General features: G+C 34.3%; 1 pseudogene across 1 annotated transcript in view; it reads left to right on the top strand.

Annotated features, from left to right (window-relative positions):
- LOC143236781 (diacylglycerol kinase beta-like) overlaps positions 1 to 20097 on the top strand; it is a 120446-nt pseudogene that overhangs the window by 84660 nt on the left and 15689 nt on the right. The window contains exons 17-24 of the transcript XR_013019750.1: positions 3181 to 3255; positions 4195 to 4280; positions 5002 to 5091; positions 6019 to 6182; positions 9540 to 9604; positions 12360 to 12450; positions 13809 to 14013; positions 19802 to 19922. The product of XR_013019750.1 is annotated as a diacylglycerol kinase beta-like (transcript). The remainder of the gene's footprint in view (positions 1 to 3180; positions 3256 to 4194; positions 4281 to 5001; positions 5092 to 6018; positions 6183 to 9539; positions 9605 to 12359; positions 12451 to 13808; positions 14014 to 19801; positions 19923 to 20097) is intronic.

Genomic DNA, 20097 nt, shown 5'->3' with positions numbered 1-20097 from the left:
CTGTTCCTTCTGTTAAATACTCTTGTAGTTTATATAGTAAACAATAACATTACTGTTCCTTCTGTTAAATACTCTTGTAGTTTATATAGTAAACAATAACATTACTGTTCCTTCTGTTAAATACTCCTGTAGTTTATATAGTAAACAATAAAATTACTGTTCCTTCTGTTAAATACTCCTGAAGTTTATATGGGAAGCAATAAAATTACTGTTCATTCTGTTAAATACTCTTGTAGTTTATATGGTAAACAATAAAATTATTGTTCCTTCTGTTAAATACTCCCGTAGTTTATATTCTAAACACAAAAATTACTGTTCCTTCTCTTAAATACTACTGAAGTTTATATGGTAAGCAATAAAAGTACTGTTCCTTCTGTTAAATACTCCTGTAGTTTATATTCTAAACACAAAACTGGTGTTCCTTCTGTTAAATACCTTGTAGTTTATATGGTAAGCAATAAAATTACTGTTCCTTCTGTTAAATACTCTTGTAGTTTATATTGTAAACAATAAAATTGCTGTTCCTTCTGTTAAATACTCCTGAAGTTTATATGGGAAGCAATAAAATTACTGTTCATTCTGTTAAATACTCTTGTAGTTTATATGGTAAACAATAAAATTATTGTTCCTTCTGTTAAATACTCCGTAGTTTATATTCTAAACACAAAAAATTACTGTTCCTTCTCTTAAATACTACTGAAGTTTATATGGTAAGCAATAAAAGTACTGTTCCTTCTGTTAAATACTCCTGTAGTTTATATTCTAAACACAAAAACTGGTGTTCCTTCTGTTAAATACTCTTGTAGTTTATATGGTAAGCAATAAAATTACTGTTCCTTCTGTTAAATACTCTTGTAGTTTATATTGTAAACAATAAAATTGCTGTTCCTACTGTTAAATACTCCTGTAGTTTATATTGTAAACACTAAAATTGCTGTTCCTTCTGTTAAATACTCGTGTAGTTTATATTGTAAACACTAAAATTACTGTTCCTTCTGTTAAATACTCGTGTAGTTTATATAGTAAACAATAAAATTACTGTTCCTTCTGTTAAATACTCTTGTAGTTTATATTGTAAACAATAAAATTACTGTTCCTACTGTTAAATACTCCTGTAGTTTATATTGTAAACACTAAAATTGCTGTTCCTTCTGTTAAATACTCGTGTAGTTTATATTGTAATCACTAAAATTACTGTTCCTTCTGTTAAATACTCGTGTAGTTTATATAGTAAACAATAAAATTACTGTTCCTTCTGTTAAATACTCTTGTAGTTTATATTGTAAACAATAAAATTGCTGTTCCTACTGTTAAATACTCCTGTAGTTTATATTGTAAACACTAAAATTGCTGTTCCTTCTGTTAAATACTCGTGTAGTTTATATTGTAAACACTAAAATTACTGTTCCTTCTGTTAAATACTGTGTAGTTTATATAGTAAACAATAAAATTACTGTTCCTTCTGTTAAATACTCTTGTAGTTTATATTGTAAACAATAAAATTACTGTTCCTACTGTTAAATACTCCTGTAGTTTATATTGTAAACACTAAAATTGCTGTTCCTTCTGTTAAATACTCGTGTAGTTTATATTGTAAACACTAAAATTACTGTTCCTTCTGTTAAATACTCGTGTAGTTTATATGGTAAACAATAAAATTACTGTTCCTTCTGTTAAATACTCTTGTAGTTTATATTGTAAACAATAAAATTGCTGTTCCTACTGTTAAATACTCCTGTAGTTTATATTGTAAACACTAAAATTGCTGTTCCTTCTGTTAAATACTCGTGTAGTTTATATGGTAAACAATAAAATTACTGTTCCTTCTGTTAAATACTCGTGTAGTTTATATGGTAAACAATAAAATTACTGTTCCTTCTGTTAAATACTCTTGTAGTTTATATTGTAAACAATAAAATTGCTGTTCCTACTGTTAAATACTCCTGTAGTTTATATTGTAAACACTAAAATTGCTGTTTATTCTGTTAAATACTCGTGTAGTTTATATAGTAAACAATAAAATTACTGTTCCTGCTGTTAAATACTCTTGTAGTTTATATTCTAAGTACGAAAATTGCTGTTCGTTCTGTTAAATATTCTTGTAGTTTGTATAGTAAAGAGAACTGTTTCTTAATCAAGGTTACTGTGGTAAGAATGTGAGACTGTTATTACACATACTGATGAAAGAGAGAATAGGATAATATTCCTCGTTTAAAAATGAAACTTAGAGAAGTGGTTGGCTGTAACTCATGGCATACTTTTTTGTCTTCATCAAATCTCTTATATTAGTATTGAATGGTATATTTTAGTTTGATCGATTTGGTATAAAGTAATAATTGTACTTAATAGTCTCCAAGCTGAACTCACACCAATGATGTACACGAAGTAATTTAATATTCATAAGTCGTGGCACAAATAAAATGGTCACAATAATTTAAGGGCTATAACGTTTTATAGATTTGTTTTATTTTCGTGTATAATACATTTTTTCTTGCTGTGACACGCGGTTTATTGTAACTAGTCTTTACACTACATCTCTTCTGGATGTGGCATGTGGTTTATGGTAACTAGTCTTTACACTACATCTCTTCTGGATGTGGCATGTGGTTTATGGTAACTAGTCTTTACACTACATCTCTTCTGGATGTGGCATGTGGTTTATGGTAACTAGTCTTTACACTACATCTCTTCTGGATGTGGCATGTGGTTTATGGTAACTAGTCTTTACACTACATCTCTTCTGGATGTGGCATGGGGTTTATGGTAACTAGTCTTTACACTACATCTCTTCTGGATGTGGCATGTGGTTTATTGTAACTAGTCTTAACACTACATCTCTTCTGGCTGTGAGATATGGTTTACACTAACTAGTATTAACACTACATCTCTTGTGGCTGTGGCATGTGGTTTACTGTAAATAGTCATAACATCTCTTGTGGCTGTGGCATGTTGTTTACTGTAACTAGTAACTAGGCATAACATCTCTTGTGGTTGTGGCATGTAGTTTGCTATAATTAGTGATAGGACTGTTTAGTTATTGTATTTTGAAATTATATTGGTCTAGAGCATAGAAAAGCGCAGTCGATGAAAAAAATTCAAATCCATTAGAACCTAGTTCGACTTAACTTGCATCAAAACAAAATTTCTTTAGCTGTTTTACGTAATTATTTCTTGTTGCAGGATTTTCAAGAAGTTTCAGTATTTACTAAACCCTAGGCAGGTGTATAATCTCAGTACAGGGGGACCAATGCAGGGGTAAGTGATAAACCTTTCATTTCTCCAGTTAGAAACGTCATGCTCGATATAAATCCTGAGAAGTATTGATAACATTTTAAAGTTCTATTATGGAGCTAGTTTGTCTTCAAACGCTAGGTAGTTGACGATTAAAACTGAGGTTTTTATGGGTTACACCTACTTGGAGGTGAGGACGTTTTGGTCTTTGTGATGAGATTCCAGACAGATATAGTCCGTAAGAAAATATTAAATCTAATGATGTCTATCCCACCGAAAATGTTATTGTTTGTGTTTAAATAATGGAAAACTGCCATTAAGTTGCAATGCTGAGATTTTATTAATAGTTTCACATTATTCCTTTCCAGCCATAGGTTTTCTACGAAACACAACATAGATTTATAATTCCAAAACTATGTGTTGATTTTTAGTCGCTAGATATGTAAATCTTTGTTGGAATTGTCCAAACACTCAAAGAGATACCACGAGATAATTGGACGATAAATTACGAGATGATGTTCTTAAAATAGTACACGGCCCGGCATGGCCAGGTGATTAAGGCATTCAACTCGTGATCTTAAGGTCCAGGGTTCGAATCTCCGTTACAACAAACATGCTTGCCCTTTCAGCCGTGGGGGCGTTATAATGTAACGATCAATTCCACTATTCGTTGATATAGCCCAAGAGGTGGCGGTGGGTGATTATGACTAGGTGCCTTCCCTCTAATCTTACACTGCTAAATTAGGATGTCCAGATGTTCTAGATGTCCAGGTATTTAATGTTTTGTTTATTTTTTGTCATATAAACTGTATATATAAAGTTGATCTTACCGTCGTTTCAGTAGATTTAAGTATTTTACGTTAGGACTACAAATACGTTATCCCAGAAGAAAGATTGGAAACAGGTTTTAGTTAATTAGAAGTGACTTTAAACACATCTTATTATCATATGGTATTTCCATAGGTTACAGTTTTATAAGGATGTTCCGAATTTCCGAGTGCTTTGCTGTGGTGGAGACGGAACTGTCGGCTGGGTCTTGGACACAATTGGTAGGAATAATATTTTAATTAATACTTTATGTATTGGCAATTTGTAGAGGGCGCTGTAAATTATAAGAAATTAAAACAAGACATTACATGAAATTATGAGCAGTTTCACTCGTTTGAAAATTGAATTGTATCTTGACCTTTGTTTTATAGAACGAAATGTATTTAGCTGGATATATCTTTAAATTGTAATTACATCTTTTGGACTGTTTGACTTTGAGTCAATGTTATATTGTTCATTAAAATGTATTTTCTTGTTCAAGAAAGCATAAATGTATATTGTCTATATAATTTTCTAGTTCTTGGATACATTATGTATATATAGATATATTATGTCGTGTAATCCCGTGTCAAAATCATTCAACATCATGTTAACACTCAAATTACAGATGCAATACCGGTGAGGTCTGTATAACATGTGATGTCCCGTTTTATCCTGTTCAATACCGGTGAGGTCAGTATAATATGAGATGTCCGGTATTATTTTGTTTACCACCGGTGAGGTGTGTATAATATGTGATGTCCAGTTTTACCAAGATTCATGAACTCCTAAACAGTTTATAACGGTGTTTGAAACGCATATGGACCTCGTCCATAAGTCCGTGGTCATTAATATTTTCTAGGTACTAATAAATGATAAAGATCTTGGGAACAAAACAATAACATTGTTTATTGTACTGTTATTTTATACTTTTATTTATTTAATAAACTTCATATATTTTAGACAAAATGAATCTGTCTCAGGCGCCCCCTGTCTGTATTTTGCCACTTGGTACGGGAAACGATCTTGCAAGATGTTTACGTTGGGGACCTGGTAAGTAGAAATAAGACGTTCCCTGTTAACACAGCCGTAAGTCTGAAGGCTTATGTGGCTAAAAATAAGGTTTCGATATCCACGGTGGGCAGAGCACACATAGCCCATTGTATACGTTTGTGCTTAATTAAGAAAAGAAAAAAGAACAGTGAAAGCCAAAATTAAAAGTTCTTTAATGTTGATTTCTTCATATCAAGTTTAATTTAATATTAAACTAAAATTCAACGTAAAGTTAATAATACCTGGTCACTTATCTGGTGTATGTAATTAGAGGAGTGTACGTTCAGTACACTAACTTTTTTGTATTAAAAATATATTTGAAAATAAAAAATATAATTTCTACGTGATACATTTTACAATAAAATAATTGTATATTTAGGTGAAAAGTGAAAATTCTGTTTAATTGTTAGTTGTTGTAAGTTTAAATTAATTTTAACAAATTAAACGTAGCTCTTACCAATAGCTGGTGCGACAACGTTCACACCGGAATACCGAGTAATTTCAACAAAAATTAATTATTTATTACCGCCATCTCGTGTCAGAAACTTTATCTCTGGTTACCTGGTAATTTAAATTAGCGTTGGGATAGTTTGTTTGTTTTTTGAATTTCGCGCAAAGCTACACGAGGGCTATCTGCGCTAGCCGTCCCTAATGTAGCAGTGTAAGACTAGAGGGAAGGCAACTAGTCATCACCACCCACTGCCAACTCTTGGCTATTTTACCAACGAATAGGTAAATTAGGGACGGCTAGCGCAGATAGCCCTCGTGTAGCTTTACACGAAATTCTAAACAAACCAATCCAATTTATGAAAAAAACAAAACAAAAAACTGACAGACTCTTACGCCACCTACAAAAATATTTTCAAATACAAGTCTAACGTATCTCTATGAAACCCTGAACAAAAAAATGTTTCTGGTACGTTTTAGGCTATGAAAATGAAAGTCTGGACAAGATATTGAACAAGATAGAAAAATCAACTACGGTGTTAATGGACAGGTGGAAAATCGATATTACTACGACAGATGACACTGAAGAAAAGGGAGACCCCATACCGTGTAATATCTTCAACAACTATTTCTCGATTGGAGTGGTAAGTGTTTTGAAACTTTGCGCAGTTTCGCTATTAATATAAGTTGTGCTTTTATTTGTCATACCATAAAATAGAAGCTTCGTAGTCCAGGAAGTCTTACAAAAGATTCTGTAAATTATCACTGTGTACAAGGAGTATTGTGTTATCAAATAAGATTACCGTTCCATTAATTTACTTTGTATTTTGGGTAATTAGTGTTATTAACGTTTCAAAGGTGGAGCCACTTCCGTAATTCAACACTAAAACAGCCATTAAAGTTCTTATTTGATATAGATATTAATGTGAATAATAGTCAAATTAATTTCTGTCTTATCAGTACAACATACAAGTTTGTGCAAAGGAAGTTTTATTACATTTAGTACGTTATATTTGATTCTGTTTATTCGTAGTTAAGCGCAAAGCTACACAATGGACTATGTTCGTCGTGTCCATCATGAGTATCAAAAGCTTATTTCTAGCATTATAAGGCTGTACACTTGTGTCCCACCGCTGATACAGCAGTAAGTCTACGGATTTACAACGCACAAGTTGGGTGCTCGATTCTCCTCGGTAGATTCAGCAGATAGCCTAATGTGACTTTGGTATAAGAAAAACACTTGCCGATGTGCAACTGACGAGTGGGCATTATTTAGAAAATATACAAAGGTGTACAACGGTGTTTAGATACAGTTTATTATATACATAATAAATATTATATTTTCCATTAATACTTGCAAGTTAAATATGTCAAAATTCAATTTAAAATGTTGTCCAAAACACATGTTGGTAATATATGAATAGGATATTATAAATGAGCTGTTTGTACAAGTCATGTACTGGCTAGTGATTAGCTTGCATGTATCTTGAATCAAATTATATGTAATAGATATTTTTTTTAAGTCAATACAAATTTTATATGTATTAAACATAAACAAAACCCGAGTTTTTTTATAAGATAAAATTTTTATTAGATACAGGTGTAGTTCAGGTGACAACCTTCGGTAACACAGTTTCCGTCATCAGGGCTGTGAGCTACGTTACTAAAACGAGAAGGCTTAAAATCCCACATGTGTTTAACCTTCACTGTGGCGGAAATTATGTCTTTTATGCGTTTCAAACACAGTTCTATTGGTAAACATAGCTTTCTTAAATTATCTCAGTCTCTTACACGGTGTCTTTCAGAAAATGTCTCCATACTGAATGGACTCGGTGAATAAAAATATGCGTTACTATTTAAAAATAGTAATATGTTGTATAAGAAAGTAAAGTGGAAACATCAAATGTGTCTGGGTGATCTCTGTCACCTGCTATGTCATGTGTATTTCGAATATAAGTAACTTTAGGCCTTCAATAATGTTAGAAAGAAGGGAGAAACCGTTTTTACATATATATTTCTCTACATGGGAGAAACTGATAGACAAGCAAAACGCATTTGAGCAAAAGCGATTAAGGCTTAGCTGCGAATTTAGGGTAACTGAGTTAAATACGTTACGGATAAACAAATTGATAGTAAGTACGTTTAAGATAGATAGAAACTGCGTTATGTCGTATTTGAAAATGGGATTAAGCGGAAATAAGAAACGTAAGTGAAAATGAGAGGACAAAGGAAGCGAGGACACGAGAAAGCGTAAGAAAACTGATTGTAGAAAAGAACTTTTGTTTTTAATACGAATTAGGAAACGAGCTTAACAATACATTGTAACACAGTTAAAGTGAAGAACTAAAGTAGAGACGTCAAACGATTTGTAAAGATTTTACATTATAAAATAGCCCTGAGAGAACTATTAGTTATTTATAAATCTCTTTAGGTAATTTTCAGGAGCACTACTAGTGATGTTTCCACTAATTTATTCAATCCATATACGTAATGAATTTTTTTATATGCAATACCATTTTTTTTTTTTTCAGGGGGAGGGGTATATTCAGACCCCATCAACCCTATACAATCATTAAGTCATGGGCCAGGTGATTAAGGGGCGCTCGACTCGCAATCTGAGGATGTCGTGGGTTCGAATCCTCGTCACACCAAACATGCTCACTCTTTCAGCCATAGGGTCGTTATAAAGTGACTGTTAATCCCATTATTCCTTGGTAAAAGAGTAGCCCAAGAGTTGGCGGTGGGTGATTATGACTATCTGCCTTCCTTCTAGTCTTACACTGCTAAATTAGGGACGGCTAGCGCAGATAGATCTCATGTTTCTAAATTAGCAGTGTAAGACTAGAGAAAAAGAAGATAGTCTTAATCACCCACCGCCAACTCTTGGGCTACTTTTTTACCAACAAATAGTGGGATTGATTATAACCTTATAACACCCTACGGCTGAAAGGGCGAGTACGTTTGGTATAACGGGGATTCGAACCCGTGACCCTCAGATTGCTTATAGAGCGTCATAACCACCTGGCCATGGCGGGCCCTCCCTAGATGAACACACCAAATGACTGACTCAGACTTTGCTTTAACATAAGCAAACAAACTTACACATTGTAAAAGATGCACTTATTTTCTAAGCACAAAGCTACACAATGAGCCATCTGTCCACCGCGAGGAATCCAACCCCGGAATTTAGTACTATAAGCCTGAAAACGTATTGCTTATCCACTGAATAAGAAACTTGTAATTTACATTATCATAATTAATATTTACACAAACACCAGTCAGTAAAAGAATGTATCTTATTACTGTTCATTTTACTGTAGTGCATTAGTGTATCAGTAAATTCATGATTCGCGACTAGTTGACACAATAATGCATTTTGTTTGTTGTTTGTTAAGCCTAAATAAGACTTTCAAATCCCATCTTTGGTCATACAAGAATAGACAAAGAATTGATGGCAGGCCTTCCCTCTAGTCTACCAATTTAAAGTTAGAAGGCAACTTTGTGAATTTATTCCTTGCGTAGCTTTGCAAAAAACATTCGAAAGCAAACAGACCCTTAGAAATATTTGGCTCATCTCCCGCTGGGACAGCTGCAAGTCTACGAATTTACAGCGCTAAAATCAGTGGTTCAATTCCCCTCTGTGGACACAGCAGATAGCCCAATGTGGCTTTGCTATACCACACAATATTTGGCTCTGTTTATTTACAAATGTATAATTTTAAATCAAAATCTATATATATATTGTCTCGAATATAGGTTAAAGACGTTAATTTTAATAAGATTTGTTTGTTTTAATTTCGCGCAAAGCTACACGAGGGTATTTGCGCTAAATTTTAAACGGAAACAAATAGCTTTTGACGTCAATTACAAACGTGTTAAAAACAGTTTGTGTTTATCTTATTACAAACATAATGCTGCATATTTTCTGCTTTGTTTATTAGATCTTCTACCTTTTACCATTAATAAGTATTAAAATCATATGTTTATTTTTTGTGGGGCAGGATGCGTCCATCGCCATAAAGTTTCATTTGGAAAGAGAAAAGCATCCAGAGAAATTCAATAGCAGGTATTTATATCATTTTCAAAATATATTTATGTTAAAGAAAAAAGTTTATTATGTCAAATTTATTATACTTACGTAGCCGAGAGTTCAATAATATTAAGGAACTTGTTTCGATGCTGATTCGTGAAGTGTGAGCTTCTCGTGAGCACGTTTCTGTGCGTGTGAAAACCAGTGCTGTGTATTTAGAGTGAACCAAACAGTTGCTTGTGATAGGAGTTGTGTAATTTTGTTACAATTTAAAACATTTAATGGAAGGTTTAGTTTAAAAAAAAAAACAATAACATATTTCAGCCAGCCTGAGTATTCTGGTAAAAGGCGAAAAGTCTCGTCGGCACTGAATATCTCAGATGTTTGTTTGTTTTGGAATTTCGCACAAAGCTACTCGGGGGCTATCTGTGCTAGCCGTCCCTAATTTAGCAGTGTAAGACTAGAGGGAAGGCAGCTAGTCATCACCACGCACCGCTAACTCTTGGGCTACTCTTTTACAACGAATTGTGGGATTGACCGTCACATTATAACTCCCTCAGAGCTGAAAGTGCGAGCGTGTTTGGCGCGACCGGGATGCGAACCCGCGACTCTCAGATTACGAGTCGCACGACTTAAGACGCTTGGCCATGCCGGGCCTATCTCAGATGTAATGTTGTTAACATGTTATTACATTTTTCTTTAATTTCAATCGCATTAACTTGTAAAATGTGTAGTGTCTTACATAAAGTTGTTTATATTACGTCTCTATAGTGGTACGTTAAGAATTTAACACAGTAATAGTTGAGATACCATTACATTATCTTGTTGCGAGAACAACAACTGTTATTGTGCGAAATAAATAAAGTTAGTGAAGTGCAGTTTTATTAGTTTTATATGAGTTTTTAATGTAAAGTAATTAGGGTTAACAACAGAATCTAGTTATTTAATTTAATATTAATTATTGTTTTTACTCTAATTAACTTTAATAATTATCCAGTATGACTGGCGAGCCATTAAGTTTGTTATTTTAACAAGTCACAGTTGTGTTTGTAATTTTACCACTTCGCATACTGTGAACCCCAAAACGCGTTAGTTAGAGATATACAAGTGAACAACACATGCGTGTTTGAGAACCATTACCGCCTGTACGCGTTTAAATTAATAAAGCTTGTCGAAACGAAGCTCACAGGCATGATATGGACTGGTGGTTAGGGAGCTCGGCTCGCAGTCTATGGGTCACGGGATTGAATACCAGCACCGAAAGTGCTTGACTTTTAAGCCTTTAGGGGCAATATAGCGAACGATCAATCCCACTTTTTGTTAGTCGAAGAATAACCCAATTGTTGGCGGTGGGTGATGTTGACTAGCTGCCTTCCTTTTAGCATATCACTATTAAATTAGAAACGAGTAGCGTAGATATCGCTTGTATAGCTTTGTGAGAAATCCAATAAACAAGGAAACGAAACTCAAACCCATTTCGGGCTGTAAATAAGGGCTGTAGCTGTGAAGATAAACATATTTATGACAACCGTGTTTCTATGATTCGGTGACTTAGAGCTTAGTGACTATAATAAGAAATTAATAACAGTAGAATTACGTACTATATAATATATTATGGAACTTATATGTATACTACGTGAACTGTAACTATTATAACTGACAGCACTTTGTTTATAGTGTTAATAACTGCATGTCTTATCTTTTCGATTGGCTGAGACTGGATTATGCGAAGTGCTCTCAACAAAGGAAGGATCTAAAGGAACAAACTGAATTCGAGTGAAATATTCTGTTGTCGTCAGCAGTTATTTCTTCATCGACAGATGGTTTTGCTCCTATAAAGAGAATCCCTGGTGGAGAAAATACGAAATAGTCACCTGTAAACCCTTTGGACATTGCTTGTTTTTGAATTTCGCTCAAAGCTACACCAGGGTTATCTGCGCTAGCCGTCCATAATTTAGCAGTGTAAAACTAGATGGAAGGCAGCTAGTCATCACCACCCACCGCCAACTCTTGGGCTACTCTTTTACCAACGAATATTGGGATTGATCGTTACATTATAATGTCCCCACGGCTGAAAGGGTGAACATGTTTGATGTGACGGGGATTTGAACCCGCGACTTTCAGGACATAAACGGGATTAAGTTGCCAATATCCAGAGATTTTAGGATAAACTAAAGTCCATATTAATCTCTTCATTATCGACAGCGTTTGTACTACTATACCTGCTGATTAATTCATTTCCTAAAGGAGAACTGATTTACGGCGCGGAATGTAACAAAATCTGGTTGTAATAAAACGCAGTGTAAGCCTATTGTTCCGTTTTTAATATTTTAGGCGATTTCTATTCGTGTTTACTTACTGCAGGGGGAGATTTGAAATCTTAGCTCAATGGAAAGATTTATCGAAGTCCAAATTGAGTAAAAGAACATTTCGCAAATTAAACTTTGATTTCGCCAAATCTGAAAATAAATCGAGAAACAGAGTAATGTTTATAGTGTGTGAAAAGTTGAATTCTTGAATTAGCTTTCATTTTTCTAAAAAAATCAAATTGAACTAAAAAAAATCACTTGTTTCAAACATAACATTTTGATTGAAATTTTGAAATATATAAAAATTATGTTGGTCGGGTATGTTGGGAATTTTATGAAATTGTGCAAACATTTATTGTAACGGATTGTTTTGAGTTGGGTCTTACGTATCCTGCCGCTATTGTGTTCACTTGAGCGCATTTTATGACGTTGTTTAGCTGCAAATATTTACTGCTGTTTATTATTTTATTTATGTTTTACAGAATGAAGAATAAAATCTGGTACTTTGAGTTTGTTACGTCCGAAACGTTCTTTGCTACTTGCAAGAACTTACACGATGATATTGAAATTATGGTTGGTATATTTTCGTTTGATCTATCTAGTTTAAAAATATCATTTGTCACAATTTAATAACATGCCTTAATGTTCAGCGCCCTCTATAGTTTTCTTTCAGAATCATTCTTTTTCTGGTGTTTTCTTAATTTTACCAACAGTATAAACAAAAACTTTATATATACGATACATTGTGTTAAGTTCTAACAAAAAAGGGATATTTTAACAAGAAATAATTCATTTTACGTAAACAAGCTAGTCTATCTTCAGAAAGTGGTTAACATGCAGGCCAAATGGAATGGATCTGTACATTATATTAGTTTTAACTGCACTAAGGCGACTTACATTGACAAAAACTATACACCTGTGAGCCTGCACACATGTGGTGTATGGTTCAAAACTGGTAAACATTATCAAATCCACCAGACTCCACAGTTCACTCCCATAATGAAAACACCAATCACCCGTCTTTATTACGAATTTATAAGAGTCATGCCATCTGGGTCATCCAATACTAAAAGACAGTTTAACTGTTTTAAATGAACTCTCAAATTTAGATAACACTATTTCACAACAATTAAATCTGTTCTAAATACCTGTACAATATTGTTACATTATCCTATACTTTGTTTGTTCGTCCGTCTTTTATTTCATCATTTTATTCTGTATTTTAACTACTTTTATGGAATGTTCAAACCTCTATAAATGTTTGTATCTATTAAGCTACCCTCTTCAATATAGCTTGCTGAAGATGGAATATATATATTCCGAAACGTCCAAGAATTGAATGTTTGTTACTGTACATGCACGTGCCAAATGTTTGTTGTTCCTGCCATCTTTCATCATAAACCTCAATTCTTGTAGAAACAATCTATTAACCGTACTAATCAGTGATGTCGAGAAAACCCACTTGTAGAAAAAAACATATGTAAAAACGGCTCGTTTTGGGTTGAGAAAATATTTTACGTAAAGGAGCGAACAACGTTTCGACCTTCTTCGGTCATCGTCAGGTTCACAAAGAAAGAAAGAGGTAACTGACCGGAAGGTAACCACATGTTTGAAAGGGGTTGTCTAAGCACGCCCTCTACATTCCGACACTCAGTTACACAACCCCTTTAAAACATATGGTCAGATGCCTCTTTCTTTCTTTGTGAACCTGACGATGACCGAAGAAGGTCGAAACGTGGTTCACTCCTCTACGTAAAATATTTTCTCACACCAAACGAGCCGTTTTTACATATATTAACCGTACTAATTATATTGTTAGGCAGGTCATACTGATACATTACTCAACTTTGTTTCTCGCTTACCTTACAATATTTACGTATGAAAAATTTTTGAATTAAACCACCTGAACTGGCACACAATATTATTTCCAGTGTGATGGTCAACCTCTTGACTTGGCTAACGGTCCGTCGCTTCAAGGGATCGCCGTCCTCAATATTCCCAGTATATATGGAGGGTCCAATCTCTGGGGGGACAATCCCAGCTGCAGGAAAAAGTCGAAATGTAGGAAGAAAACGAAAGATAAGGGCGGACTAGTTAACAGCAGACAGCCAATTGACTTGAGCGCTGCGGTCCAAGGTAAAGTCCTCCATTTAACACGTTAAAAATAAGTAGTTGACGCGTAACTTTCATACTTCCACGACAACAACTAATTTTTTTAACAAATGAAAACGTTTGTTTATCTTAATGTCCAGTACAATGTGGAACTTGATGTAGTTTTGTTGACTTTTCTTGTCAGGTCAAGCGCGTTTAGTCGTCTCGTGCTATATATTATTTTGGAAAAAAAACGTTCGTTTTGAAACTGACTTGCAGAGTGAGTAACAATTAAACCATTTTTAAATCTCTAACATGTAACTGTTACGAAAAGTTAGATACCATTGATTAATACGTTAACGTTACAAGTTTAATGAAATAGTGACGTTCCCAACATTTATCACTGCATAAATTGGAAAAGTCTTTATATAAAAAAACTTGTATACCTTTAAGAGAATGTAAGAGTTTTTTGTAAACTTATCTGTTTTCTACAACAAGCTGTGAATTGATATTTTTCATGACTTTGATTTCTTCTTCAATGATCTAAGAACGAAATAACATTTTGAAAATACTGTATACCAGTTATAGATTATAGAAACACTTCTCTTTTTCTTTACTTAGTGTTTTTGTGTGGTCAGATATTTGAAAATAGTGTAAAAATATGTTACTAACATTTCATCTGAAATGTTTGTATCTTAATCATTAGTTTGGAAATTTTATTGTTTAAAGAAACCCGAATCAACACGTGCTTCTATTGTATTAGATCAATATTAGTGTTTACGGAAAATACGTGTGTGTTTGTTTGTTTTTTAATTTCGCACAAAGCTACTCGAGGGCTATCTGTGCTAGCCGTCCCTAATTTAGCAGTGTAAGACTAGAGGGAAGGCAGCTAGTCATCACTACCCACCGCCAACTCTTGGGCTACTCTTTTACCAACGAATTGTGGGATTGACCGTCACATTATAACGCCCCCAGGGCTGAGAGGGCGAGCATGTTTGGCGCGACGGGGATGCGAACCTGCAACCCTCAGATTACGACTCGCACGTCTTAACACGCTTAACCATGCCGGGCCGTACATCAGTGTGTGTGTATATATATATATTGCAAACAAGAATATTGTATTCAATACACATTAGTAGAAAAATCACTTAGCTTAAAATGAGGTAACGTAACCAATGTGGATTTAAGAATAGATTTAACATATTTAGAACATGTGTACGTTTGAATGGTGTTCCTGCTACTGTTGTGGTCTTGTACGCTTGTGTTAGTCCTGAAGATTAGCTTGAGACAATACTTGTGTGTGTGCTGTATTATGAGTATTATTAGTCCTGAAGATTTCCTTAAAACACGTGATAATGTGTGTCATTATGTTAGGGTTACTAGTCCTGAAGATTAGCTTGAGACACGTAATAATGTTTGCTGTGATATCAGGGTTACTATTCCTGAAGATTAGCTTGAGACACATAATAATGTGTGCTGTGATATCAGGGTTACTAGTCCTGAAGATTAGCTTGAGACACATAATAATGTGTGCTGTGATATCAGTGTTACTAGTCCTGAACATTAGCTTGAGACACATAATAATGCGTGCTGTGATATCAGGGTTACTAGTCCTGAAGATTAGCTTGAAACACATAATAATGACTGCTGTGATATCAAGGTTACTAGTCCTGAAGATTAGCTTGAAACACATAATAATGTGTGCTGTGATATCAGGGTTACTAGTCTTGAAGATTAGCCTGAGACACATAATAATGTGTGCTGTGATATCAGGGTTACTAGTCCTGGAGATTAGCTTGAGACACATAATAATGTGTGCTGTGATATCAGGGTTACTAGTCCTGAAGATTAGCTTAAGACACATAATAATGTGTGCTGTGATATCAGGGTTACTAGTCCTGAAGATTAGCTTGAGACACATAATAATGTGTGCTGTGATATCAGGGTTACTAGTCCTGAAGATTAACTTGAGACACATAATAATGTGTGCTGTGATATTAGGTTTACTAGTCTTGAAGATTAACTTGATACACAGATGTTTGTGTGATTTTGTTGTAATCCTGAAGAGTGTAGCTTGCTGGTTCGTCTATTAATGAGCAGTTTACTTGAATAAAAATGCAATTATTAATACATTGTACTAAAATAAGTAAATAATATATAATACTAAAAATTCTTACATTAACTCTGATTCCTAGTGACATAAACAGAATTGATAAAAGTTACACCTCACTGATTAACCCAGCTTACACCATAAGAATTGTTGTTAATACAACTAACTGTCTCTTCCACTACTCTCAGGCGAAATGTCCATCATTCTTGCTGTTGCACCTCACCAATTAATCCAGTTTATATTGTGAGTGTTGTTGCTGATACAAACAGTGTCTCTACCACTAGCCTCATACAGAACGTCCATCTTTCTTGCTGTCAACTGATTACTTCCTAAACTTAGGTGACACTTTCAGTTGATTAGAACAATCCCAAAACCAAACATAACTCGTTATATTTATCCAGATACCTTAAAGACTGTTTCCCTTCTACCTTTTCCCATAACTTTATCCAAACGTGAGTCTTCATGTGTTGATAAATTTTCACATACAATCTACACTATCAGTCATCAGTTTCATCATACCATTTGGCTGAAGAGAGAGCCTAACCCTTTGATTGGTTGCCTGCTCTTTGTAATTGAATGAAATGACATGAAGATAAGAACCCTAATATTGTATGAAAGGCCTTGTTAGTTTTAGACAGCAACTCCAGTGTGGCGTACATACTCTTCTGTATTTTCACCAACAAGTTTTTACAAATTAATGAATTCATATCATTTTAAAGGGACAAAAAGGATCTTATTAGCCAATCTAGGATGTCCCTTATTAATCATCTAGGATGTCCCTTATTAGTCAATCTAGGATATTCCTTATTAATCATCTAGGATGCCCCTTATTAGTCATCTAGGATGTCCCTTATTAATCATTTAGGATGTCCCTTATTAATCATCCCTTATTACTTATGTATTCATCTAATTTGTTCTTGAACCCAGTTAAGTTTTCTGCCTCCATCATCATTGAATACAGCTCATTCCAAAAGCTAATCACCCTGTTTGAAAAGCAACTGTTTAAACTGTAGATGGTACCTACGCTGCCAAAATTTGAACTTATGACCCCTTGTCTTATTGTTTTCACTGTTAAACACAAAACGTTTGATGTATCTATATTATCAATACCTTAATAGTCTTAAACATTTCACTCAAATTCCCTCTGACCCTTCTTCTCTCCAGAGAAAACAAATTTAAAGGTTTGGGTCTCTCCTCATAGAACAATCCCAACATTCAAGATAACATGTTAGTGGTTATTCTCCAACAGTTCAATGTCCTGTTTGAGGAAGGGACCCCAGAACTGTACACAGTATTCTAAATGAGGCCTTAAGTGGTCTGTACAGTAAAACAATAATATCCTTGTAGTGTATTCAACATTTCTATAGACGCTACACAAGATCGTATTATCCCTAGTGCTAACTACAATACACTGTTTAGTGACACGTGCGATTTTTCGATTACAGCTCCAAGATTTTTTTATTCAATAATAGTATTTATAAAATGTATTCCCAATTAAATCATAACAATAATTTGTATTGTAAAAACCTGCATGCGTCACCTCGCGTTTTGAATACTTAAACATAATCTGCCAAGTACTGGCCCAATAGATCAAATGATCTAAACCACACTGTAAATCTGGTAAGTTAACCATCCCAAGTAATCAGCTTAAGTAACACAAGTATTTGTTTCTATGTGTGGTTATATCAACAGGAGTTATTAGGTATTTCAGCTTACAGTAACTCCTTTAAAAATGATTTATTTTAGTCTAGAGAGTGATTTATAATTATTTGTTATGGGACGACCTGTTCGCTACTTGTATGTAACGTTTGTATTCGTTAAACAAATTGTTTAGTTTTGTTGTTGTTTGTACCAAACATTTAAACTAGATTGATCAAGCTTCAAGAATTATTTGATTGCGATAATTCTGTATATTTCACCGCAAAATTTAAAAAAAAACTATGAGGATTATAAAATAGCAGAGAAAAAAACAGAAGTGTTTGATTAGTGGTTCCTTCTTCATTAACTGTTACCGTTGGTCTCTGATCCATGCATTGGACATTGTTAATGTTTTTGTAGTAATGCTAGACGCTGTGTTACTTGAGTAGTACTCTGCTAAACTGTACCTTAGTGAAGATTTTTAACTTTCTTTAAAGATCGAACTCGCTAAAGTTGGGTTTAAAAACCCGTGAGGGGCACGGAATAGATAGCCCATTGCGTAATTGTGTTAAAACCCGTGACGAGTACGGAACAGATAGCCCATTGCGTGATTGTGCTAAAACTCGTGACGGGCACGGAACAGGTAGCCCATTGCGTGATTGTGCTAAAACCCGTGACGGGCACGGAACAGGTAGCCCATTGCGTGATTGTGCTCTTAGCAGCAAACATATAATAAATTAATTTGTTGGTATCTGCTGGTAGACACCCAGTATCAATGACTAACAGTCTTTAGACCAATAGGAATGTTATCATTCCCACGTGCTGCTCAACACAAAATGCTATTGGTAAATTTTAAAAATCTCTCGTTTTACATACTTGGTATACAGAGTAACGAAATGAGGATATGCCCTATCTGAGAGTCTCTCATTTATCACGATACAAATAACCCGATAAACCTAGTTATTTACCCCCCTCCTATCTTAGTGGCATAGCAGTATGTCTGCAGACTTACAACATTAGAATTCGGGTTTTGATACCCATGTTGGACAAAGCATAGATAGTCCACTGTGTTGCTTTATACTTAACTTAACCAAACCAAACCATAGTTATCTAGAAAGGATAATTCGTAGTAAAAATGTTCGAGGTGTTAGGTTTTTCTCTGTTGCGGTTTATCTATTTTTAGGCCTAAATGATATATTCACTCACTAGTACATATGAGATGTCATTCACATTTGTGTCTTCAGTCTAGTTGGATCGTAACGAATACCCTTAAACGCCAAGATACATAAATATAGAAGGGTGAAGAATTAGCCATACGCTTATCACAAAAGATTGACTGAAATGAGAACAATCGCGTGCCACTTGCACGTGACAATATAACAGTTTGCTCGAGCATATTAAAAAAAACAAAAACCTTTTAACAATTAAAATAACTTTGCAGGCTTTAAAATCTAAATGGGATGACTTCTGTTCAGAAGTATCGAAATCTGTGTACTTATCATATGGGCTTTATTCTGTTGATATTTACAAACAACTAGGAGAATCAGCTCCATACCTGGAATGTTTGATAAAGTGGGTTCTAACTTGTGAGACCAAAATATATAGCGTGAAGCTATGAGTGGGGGGATCTGGAGGCATTCGACTATTTCGAGTCAAACACTGCTAATACGTCATCAAAACAATGTGAAATGTGTAGAAAACATTAAAGATTACACGCAGCTGTGCTATAACCATATCAGTATTTTCTTTAACATGACAAAGCTAAAACTCAATATAATTCACGTGCAAAGAATCCTGAATCAGGCGGCCCACTCCACTTTCCTCCGACTCTGTTAACGAATAATCTACGTTCAAGTTGATATTCTAGCGCCATCTGTTCGTTAATAATTTATTATGTATTTTATTTAATTATTCAAAGGTGTTTTTTTTTTTGTAATAAGTATGCATATAATATAACACTATATAATATATAAGTATTGTATCGAAAAATAATTGAACAGGGAAATATATAAAATTTGTTGTTTTATCGTTAATGGTTTCTAAATGTTTTTTGTTTTTTTTTTCACGTGTTGTTGTTTTTGGCAGATATTGGAGATACTAAGTTTGAAGTTATTGGTCTTGAGAACTGCATGCACGTGGGTCAAGTGAAAGCTGGACTTCGGGGCTCCGGACGGCGTTTGGCGCAATGTTCATCTGTTGTCATAAAGTAAGACAGAGTTTAACATCTGTTAAAACTAGAGAAAGAGTTTAACAGCTGTTAATCTTAAGGCAGAACTTAGCAGCTGTTAAAACTAGAAAAGAGTTTAGCAGCTGTTAATCTTAAGGCAGAGCTTAGCAGCTGTTACAACTAGAGAAAGAGTTAAGCAGCTATTAATCTTATG

This window comes from Tachypleus tridentatus, chromosome 13 (assembly GCF_004210375.1).
Source record: "Tachypleus tridentatus isolate NWPU-2018 chromosome 13, ASM421037v1, whole genome shotgun sequence".
Classification (NCBI taxonomy): domain Eukaryota; kingdom Metazoa; phylum Arthropoda; class Merostomata; order Xiphosura; family Limulidae; genus Tachypleus; species Tachypleus tridentatus.
The sequence above is the reverse complement of the archived record's forward strand: the minus strand, read 5'-3'. Positions and strand labels throughout refer to the sequence as shown.